This window comes from Lepidothrix coronata, unplaced genomic scaffold (assembly GCF_001604755.1).
Source record: "Lepidothrix coronata isolate B3197 unplaced genomic scaffold, Lepidothrix_coronata-1.0 Scaffold14, whole genome shotgun sequence".
Classification (NCBI taxonomy): domain Eukaryota; kingdom Metazoa; phylum Chordata; class Aves; order Passeriformes; family Pipridae; genus Lepidothrix; species Lepidothrix coronata.
The window spans coordinates 4,270,046-4,279,980 of NW_016690194.1; positions in this window are offsets into that span (position 1 = coordinate 4,270,046).

A 9,935-nucleotide genomic window follows, 5' to 3' on the forward strand; every position below is an offset into this window, starting at 1 on the left:
TTCCCATAGCCAGTTTCATTAGTGATTGTTTCAGTAAAGTGTTAATATGTATGATGAACACCATCATATTTCAATTGCTATAATTTTTACGTATGGTATTTAGGGACCAGAAGATCTGTGTTAAACACTGAACTCTGTTTTTTTAAACTTTATGGGATAAATTATAATCCAGCAGATGTCTAAATTAAAGGTGTTTTCATCTCATACTGAAACTTTCTCATAGACCATTTGCCTTTCTTTCATTATTCCTGCCTGTGTGCACACGGAAATGATTGTTAAAGATTAAAAAAACCCATACTTAGTGGTTTGTAAATGCATCCTGCCATCTTTGAGCTTGTCTGTTTGTCCCAAAACTCTCCATGCCAGTTCAACAGTCATCTCCTGCCAGATTTGGCTTTCAAAATTAACATATTTTGTATATGACATATGTTTGAAATTAGCACAAAATACAGCCAAGAACTAGAAATAAACAAGGAGAAAAGTTATTTTGGCAAACATTTGGGAGCCAGGAAAGACTTTGTTGGCTTAAAACATTAGGATAAGCTATTGTCTATTAAATTTAAAAAATTCAATATGTAGCCTACAAGTTGTCATCACCACACCATCTGTTTTGTTATACATGCGTTATTTGTCCCCTCTTTCACATATACATTTGATATATGTGTGTACTTTTGTATATAGACAAAGAAAAGCATCACATACACCTCTCATGTTAAAAGTGGCTGTAAAGTCTTGAAAATCTTACAGAACTGTCAGAACAAAAATTTTCTGCTTCTCATTAAGAACTGGCATATTATTCTTGTCACACATATGCACTAAGCATGCTACTATGGTCACTGGGCTCTAATCTTAGTTGCTGCCTCTCGTTTGGAAACAAACCAATGTTTTCTTTTGTTTGTGCAAGACCCCTGGCCATAAAACCTTGGATACTTTTCCTCCAACTTGGCTGCAAAAATATTATGTGCTGAGGATGTTGTCTTCTCCTGAATGACCACAGGCACTGGACCTCCTTGGGACCATAGCTAGAGGAGGAATGGGGTGTTGCAGTAGGATATGCAGCCTCTGCATCCTAAGTGCCATGAATGGGGCAGAAGAGGATAATGGCTGGTGGCACACCCAGAGCACCCAAAGCCACACTGATGGGGTGGCAGCACGTTCCAAACAGCTTGACAAAATCTTCTGATCTTCTTCGTAGTGGTGGACTTATTGCTATTAGGGCTTACAGCATTTGGGGAATATGAGTAAAAGAGTAGCCTATTGTCATGAATTAGTGGTTGGGTTGCTTAAATAATCACTGTCAAAGGTAATTGCAAAAAGGAGAGTTTAACATGGTTCTGTGAAAGTGAAACTTCAACAGAGTTCAATGGCAAGGTTCACTCATTACGTACTACATGGATGAAGCATACATAGGAAAATTGGATTAGAATCAACTAAGAATGATTTACACGGAGACTGGAGTTGCAAAAGGTTAAAGGTGCAAAGGATATGGATTCAAAAAGATGGTGGTACAAAAGGGTTTAGCAGCACATAACCATTGACTAATTTAATAATTATAAAGTGATTCAATAGGACTTACTACAGTATAACAATGACTTAACTATAGATTGTATATAGAATGTAACAACATTCATACCATAACCAATTCACACACACAGAAGCAAAGAAATGTATACATCTATATCTACATGTGTAAAGGAATCCATAAAAAACTCCCCTTCATTTCAGTGAAATACTCATATCAAATCCACTGGTGTTTCTCAACAGGTAGGAGTTGCACCTTGAAGAGTATGGGGAGTATGAGTGGGTGGGGTATTAGCCTGTGTCTCACTGTCAGCAATGATCTTTCAAGCATCATAAACAGAAAAGCTGGCGAGCTCCAAGATGCATTCCACTCAGAGTTCTTGTGCAGCCATGGTGGACAAGGAAAACTCAAACAGCCTCGCTTAAGACCACTCACCACAGGGTAATGAGCTTTAGTAATCTGTGTGTTTCCATCCTTACCGTATTCCAAGATAGTAACTACTGGATATTTTTTTCCAAAAAAAATCCAGTAACAATGGTACCATTTCACTTGGACTATGATTCATGTAAATGATTTACCAAGGCTGAGAAGGACAACTGCTTATCCCTTGTTCCTCACCATGGCTACGCAGCTGATAGACCTGCTACGAGCAGAAGTGTTCCCACCTTTACCATGCAAAAGCTCCTAGTGCAGCAAAGAGGCACTTCATCATTTGTTTTGTTTGGTCAAGGCTTATCAGGGGTTACTAAAATCATAGAACAGGCTTCAAGAGGAGCAGGGAGAGGATGCACCATCACGATGACACCTACATGACACCTACAGGACAGACAGGGGATCAGACCCAGCCAGCACAGATTTAGGAGGAGCAGATCCTGCCTAACAAACAAATCTGATCTCTTTTTATGATGAGGTGACCCACCTGGTGATTGAGGGGAAGGCCGTGGATGTAGTCTACCTAGACTTCAGCAAAGCTGTCTCCCACAGAATAATCCTCAAAAAGCTGGCAGCCCACGGCTTGGACAGGAGCACTCTGCTGGGTTAAGAACTGGCTGATGGTTGGGCCCAGACAGTGCTGGTGAATGGTGCTGCATCCACTTGGCAGCCAGTCACTGGGATCAGTGTTGGGCCCAGCCCTGTTTAACATCCTTATTTATGATCTGGATGAGGGGATTGAGTCTATCATTAGCAAATTTGCAGATGACTAAATTGGGGGGGGAATGTCAATGTGCTGGAAGGCAGGAGGGCTCTGCAGAGGAACCTGGACAGACTGGATAGATGAGTCGAATCCAGTGGTATGAGATTTAGCAAGATCAAGTGCCCAGTGCTGCGCTTTGGCCACAACAACCCCATGCAGCGCTAAAGGCTGAGGACAGAGTGGCTGGGGAGCAGCCAGACAGAAAGGGACCTGGGGGTTTGGATTGACAGGAAACTGAACATGAGCCAGCAGTGTGTCCAAGTGGCCAAGAAGGCCAATGGCATCCTGGCTTGTATCATGAACAGTGTGACCAGCAGGACCAGGGAAGTGATTCTTCCCCTGTACTTGGCATTGGTGAGGCTACACCTTGAGTACTGTGTCCAGTTCTGGGCCCCTCAGTTCAGGAAGGATATTGAGGTGTTGGAGTGTGTTCAAGGAAGGGCAACAAGGCTGGTGAAGGGTCTGGAGCACAAATCGTATGAGGAGAGGCTGAAGGAACTGGGGTTTTTCAGCCTGGATCAAAAGAGGCTCAGAGGAGACCTTATCACTCTCTGCAACTACCTGAAAGGAGGCTGTAGCCAAGTGGATATCAGTCTCTTCTCCCAGGCAACCAGCAGTAGGACAAGAGGAGTCAGGGGAGGTCTAGATTAGACATTAGGAAGAAGTTCTTTACCGAGTGATTGGGCATTGGAATGAGCAGCCCAGGGAGGTGGTAGAGTCACCGTCCCTGGAAGCATTTAAGAAGAGACTGGATGTGGCACTTACTGCCATGGTCTAGTAGACAAAGTGGTGTTAGGTCAAAGGTTGGACTCGATGATCTCAGAGGTCTTTTCTAACCAAGTTGATTCTGTCATTCTGTGATTCTGTAATCTACCTCAAGACTACAGTCAATCCATTATGTTCCACAGGGTGGTGGTGTGGTCGTCTCTTTCCTCTGTAATAACAAAAAGGTTAATGCCAAATTCCAATTGTCATTCTAGGAAAGTTTTTTGGTTAGGATATCTAATTGTGTGGATTTTTTTAAACATGATTGAGTGAGTTACATATGTGAGGAGGTCCTTGGAACAGTCCCTCTGCCTAGCAGTTCTCCACCTTCTAACATACAGAGTAATATTCAATAGCAAGCATGTGCCAGTGGTCCCCAACAACCTTACACATTCTGTGATTCCATGAAAAATTTAAGGTTATATTACTAGGTATTTCAAATTTGGTGACACAACTAAATTAAATGGAACTGTGCTGGTTTATACAAGTTGAACCCTTAACATTCTGAATTTGTCAAATTCAAATCTTTACCAGTATATTCTAACAAATTCTCTGCTTCAGTCTCCTTCCTTTTTAAATAATGGTTTGGAGTATAAAATTTACAGGCTTGGAAAAAAGTGATCACAAAAGATCCCAAAACCTTATGGAAGAGTACAAAATATTATTTGTTTAAATTTGCTTTTCCCCCCCAATGCCAAGTTTATATTTTAAAACATAAAATAAATACATATACAGAATTAACGAATACAGTCCTACTGACTTTGTTAGGGATGAAGAGCAGCGTTTAAATTTTGAATTTGCATCTCAAAAACCAAGTGCCTCCAGTACTATTAAAAACGAAGATGCAAACTCTTTTTATAAAAATCAGATCAGATGATAGATGATTCTGAAGAGCATAATTATTCCTTCTTAAAGAATGGAAAAAGTCCCAGTGCCCATGAATTACATAAACAAAAAAAAATGAAATCTTTGGAAGAATTATCAAGACCTAGATGCAGCGTCAGGGTAAATCCAGCTTTATTTGTCTATGCAAGTGTATGGTGGTGTCAATGCCTTCCAGCACATTGACATTCCCCCCCCAATTTAGTCATACCGCAAAATGTATGAGTAGCCTCAGATATCCTATTACGTACATAATTATCAGCTACAAAGTGTTGATGTAGTTATTAGATCTAACTCCAATAGGTAATAGGAAAAATAGGCTTATCAATTTGTGTATCTTATGGATATTCACAGGCCACAGGTTTGAATCAGGTATGAAGCTGTGCCAGTTTTGGTCCTGCTGTTCAAGGTATATACATGAATCCTTGTGGGTTTTCTGTTCATTGAGTATTTTTTTAATTAAGGACTCACACTTATCTACTTCATATGACATACTTTTGGTTAAATCCTTTACTCACACAGAATTAACTCATCTATGAACTGCAGTCAGTAATAGCAGGTTTTCATACTTAGTCTGGTCAGAAAAAGCAAATCAATTCATACTAAAGCCACTTTGGAAACTTCATTTTCTACCCTGACCCCACAGTACTAGTATATTCCAGATATGGATGATACAAATTGTGTCAGAAACACAACCCAAGCCTGTCAAAACAACACAAAAAGATGTTAATACATTTTAGTGATGCTAAGACCACAGTCTGAGTAAATATGATTTTGACTTTGTAAAATTTAAACAGGAAGTTTAGCTACAGCTATATCTTATTTTCAGAGGGTATATAGACATTATGAATTTTCCTAATGCAATGCAGTGGTTTCTAATACATTATGCAAACTCATGTTTATTTCACTTTCCTGAACTCAAATGGCATGCTGAATTTTTGGCTGCAATTCATTGAACTGTTATTCCTGCTTAGAAAGATTTATCTTTTCATATAGACCTTTAATCAAGACAAATTCTACCACACCAGTTGCCACACATTTTTTGCCATGTGCTATGTATTTAGTTCAACCAGAGCTTACTTCAAAGAACTACAATTCGAGCATTACATCACTTCTGTCATTCTGAAATTATCTGAGGTCTGTTTTATTTTCCATTTCTTTTCCTCCCACCCCCACTAACTTATTAATACATAGGAGAGTTCATGTGTCTGTTTTATACTCTGATTACCATCTTGCTTGCACTGCTGGCTTTGTATATACAGTAAATTCTAAGATGTTCCTAGCAAAATGTGAAAAAACAGAATGTGCAGGAGATGTTTGGATAGATTCATAAGGAATAGCCAGATTTTTTCGCTTCCCAATATTTCTTGCATTGAATTTATTTAAATCTGTGACTCATATATCACTTATGAAATAGTAACAAACAAGTTATGGATCAGTCAGTCTACTATCAACAAATGGTTATGAGCTCGTTATCAAGCTGATTTGGGGCTACACCAGATTCTAGCTGGATTGCACAGAGTGTATTAAATGTTGTCCAAAAAAAATATGTTAAAATGTTATTCAAGAGCTGTCTGCACTCTTCTTTTATTGAACAGTGCTTGAAGTTTTTGTGTTGTTCGTTGGTGGTTTTTTGGTTGGTTGGTTTTAGGTTTTGTCTTTTTTTCCTGAAACAGAAATCCCCAAAACTGAAAAAAAATACTTGGGAACTCAATTTCTGGCTTTATCATAGAAGTCTTCATTATTTTAAGGATATTTTCACCCTACAGACTAACTGTGCTACGCTGCCCACACAGATGCAAGTGTCTGAGATAGAATCACTTGCCTGTAGACCAGCCTTGCAATTTGTGGATCAAGGACTGCAATGCGGCACTAAGGTACTCCTGATTGTCCATTATATCGCAGAATTTAGTCTATCTGCATGCCTGTTTTTCTCAAAAAGCAATGAGTCTCTCTGATGGTATTTGAGACCAGAAGAGATCAAATACTTACAATTACACAAAACATATTTTAGCATAACAGGATCTCAGATAAAAGATTCAATGGATTTGTGTATATGACAATGGCAGTCCTTTGCAAGGGCTGCAGGGCATGGTTGGTGTGGTACAGAGGAACTGAAAAGAGAGCTGTAGGCATCTGTTTGCTCCATGGCCTGTAACAAATGAAGTCCCGCTATCTGAAGTACTCCAAACCCAAGTCAGGCCTACTGTATAAGTGCCAGTGGCCTTCCAGTTAACATGTTAGAGAGGAAGGTTTTGAGACTTTTTTTAGTATCAGATGCTTCAAGAATTAATTGAAATTAAAATGTGGTCTAAGTTATCATGTAGAGGCAGCATGTGGATAGCCGCACTGAACCTAGCTGAGCTACCACTCTCTGTGGCACAGTTGAGTCCAGTATCAGCCTTTGAAAAGGTACAGCTTATCTCTAGGCATGCTAGGGAACTTTATCAGTGCAGCTACTTTGAGACACACTTACCACCGTCTGACTACCTCTGACTAGGTAAATCAATAGGCAAGGCATAGGAAGCCAGATTTTCAAAAATATCTAAGTACCTATGGTACCAAATGGGATTTTTCAAAGCTTTCGTAGAGCCTCGATGGCATTAAAAGTAATTAGGCACTTGTCAAACTCCCAGTAAGAGAAAACCTGTGTCTTAGGTCTTAGTCTGATTCATACCTTTGAAAGTCAAGCCCTTCACCTCCTTTTGTCTCAGCTAATCCTTTCACATGGGAACACAATATTTAAATATCACAAACACATATAGTCAGATTTAATTAATGTTTATAACAAGCTTTTTAAAGATTAAATAGTCTCTTTTAACAGACATCGTGTTGCTGTTCCTAGTCCTCAGACAGCTGGACTGACTTCTGACCTCTGGCAGTGCTGACTATCTACAATGTTCCTTTTTGTTATACGCAGCAACAACACTTTAATTTTATCAAATTCCCACCCAGTTGTCTCAGTTTGGAGAGACTGGAATGTTTGTTAAAGAGGATGAGTTATGAGACAGACCAAACTCCTCTCTCTCAGCAATTGTAAATTCAAAAATTAAGGGGCTTTAACTGAGGAAGTGTGGGGAAAAAAAAAAAAGAAGAAGAAATAACAACCCGTTATTAAAAGGGTTTATATATATATTGGCAAGAGCAGTAACAGAACATAAAAACAACTGAACAATAGTCCTGTACCCAGAAGTCCCTTTCAAACAAAAGAAAAAGTCTGAACACTTCTCTGTCCTTAGCGCAGTTCTAATCGTGGCCTGCAGGGGGCGCTGTTGGATCGCTGGAGGTGCAGAGCCTGCAGTGCTCGGTGTTGGCCAGCAGGGGGCGCTGTCGGGCTCTGGCGGTCACCGCGCGGGAAGGGGGTCTGGGGGTGGTCTCGGATCGCGGGAGAAGCCGAAAAGAAAATGGGGACTCTTCCCCCAATGGAAGAAAGGGGGAAAGGAAAATAGTTCACCCCCACGAAACTCACTGTGGTCCTCAGATGACGGTGTCCCAAGACTCCTCCTTTTTTCTCCTGGTGAGCACAAAAAACTCTCCAATGAGAACGCAGCAGGTCCGAACCGGAGACAAAGACAACCTGCCCGCAAGCTGAGGCCAGCAGTCAGGGCTGACCAGGGCGGGAAGCCAGAAAGTCCGTTCTCCAGGTCTTCTCTCCAAAAGCACGCACGCAAGGCCCCCATCGCCGTCCCAGAGAGAGAACTCCACAGTCTGATCTCTCCCCTCTGAGGAGTGCCAGCAACCCCCCAAAACTTCTCCCTACCTTCCCCCAGCCTCCGATGGGCCATTCGTTAGGAATGCAGCTTGTCTGGCTAGACCCTTTGTAACGCTAATCGCCTCCCTTTCCATTCAAACTCCGTCTGTCCTACAGTGGGGGCAGGGGGAAGAAAAATTCTTCTGGATTTCTAACCTATAACACCAGTCTTGAAAAACTTCATTCCAAGACTATAGCAAAATTATGATCAGTGTTTAAATGTCCTCAGTTGTACCATTTGCTGTGGAAGTTCCATCAAAGGTGCCTGAAATACAAACATAACCATTATAGGAGACTTGTTCCTGTTGTGCTCCAGGTTTTTTACCACTCTGTCTCTTTAAATTCATTCTCTTTCCGTCTCCCATGAACCTGAGAGCATTTGATATCTTTGGGAGCTTTCTGTAGCTCTGACAAAAGGGAGCAAAAGCTCAACCCATAGTAAAAAAAGCATAGCTAACATCTTCACTTTGTGGAAATATGTTCTGAAGTGAAAGCTTAACTTTTAATTCGTTCAATTTGTAACACAATATCATACTCAGTTCCTCCCTGTCCACTGCTCCGTTTCCTCAGTTGTGGCAAGATGGAAGCTACATCTGTGATCTCTCTTCTTACAGACCTCTCTCAAGTGACAGGCCAGCACATTTCCCTGGAATCCCACTACTCATCTTCTGGTCTTTTTTGGATAAGTAGGAAAAAAGAGTAGAGTTTTGGGGACAGCCTGTGTAATACCTGGAAGAAGGGAATAAAAAAAGCATCTGGGAGACAGTTGAAAATATTTTATATAAAGTAAAGAAACTGGTCTAAAAGCTTCGACACATTTAAGACATTCCAATTTTGAGGGTGCAAATTTAGTTCCTTTTTGAGACTGTGGTGAACTTCAGACTTCATCAATGGTATAAGTAATAAAACACCCTTGGAGCAAACAAATAATGGGTTGGACTGTCTTCTGACTTTCTTCCTCAGCATATCTCTATCTTGATCCTTAAGTTGACTTGTCAAGCTACTTTCGCATAGCAGATATTTTGATCATCTAGCCCTGAATGCCTCTATGATGGAGCACTAGGTGATAATCAACTGCCTGAAGATTTTAACATTAGCTGAAAAGGGAGGGCGATCACACAGCTTTGTTACTTTGTTATTCCAGCTTTTAGTTCTACTATCTGCTCCACATCCAAATAAACTCTTTTAATTTGTGTCCCTTCATCTCATTGGAAATCCTTATATCCTGAATTTCCCATGTCCTGCTCCTATTGTTCTCAAAGGATACTGTATGCTTTGCAGCCTCAGACAATGACTATCAAATGTGCTGCATCAAAATATAATGGTCTGTGATGGGGAAGAGAAAAAACAGCAACCAAGAACAGCTTCAGGGTAGTTTTCAGGAAATGCATTTTCAAAAAAAAACAAAACAAAAAAACAACCAAGTGAAGTCAAACCAAACCGCCATCAGCACCAAAACAACAACATTCATTCATTAATTATCCAGACTAAGAGGATTCTTCCCAAAAGTCTCTTCTTAAAAAGCTGGAATTATTGGAATACCTTGGTGGGATGAAGGAATTCAGGGACAGGAGCTTACTCCCTAATAAGCTAAATTCATTAGTCAAAATTTCTACAGCTCAAAAAGGAAAATCCTAATAAAAGTGAGATAAATAGTGCTTATGTGGAGGTACAGCCTCTTTCTTTTATATACTTGCTACATTAACACCAGCTAGACTAGAAGCTTTTCCAGATCGAAGGCTATTAATAGCATACTCTATTCCTTTAACCAATGGTTGGATTCTTTTCAATTAATCCACTGTGCACTGATGTGCAAAAGA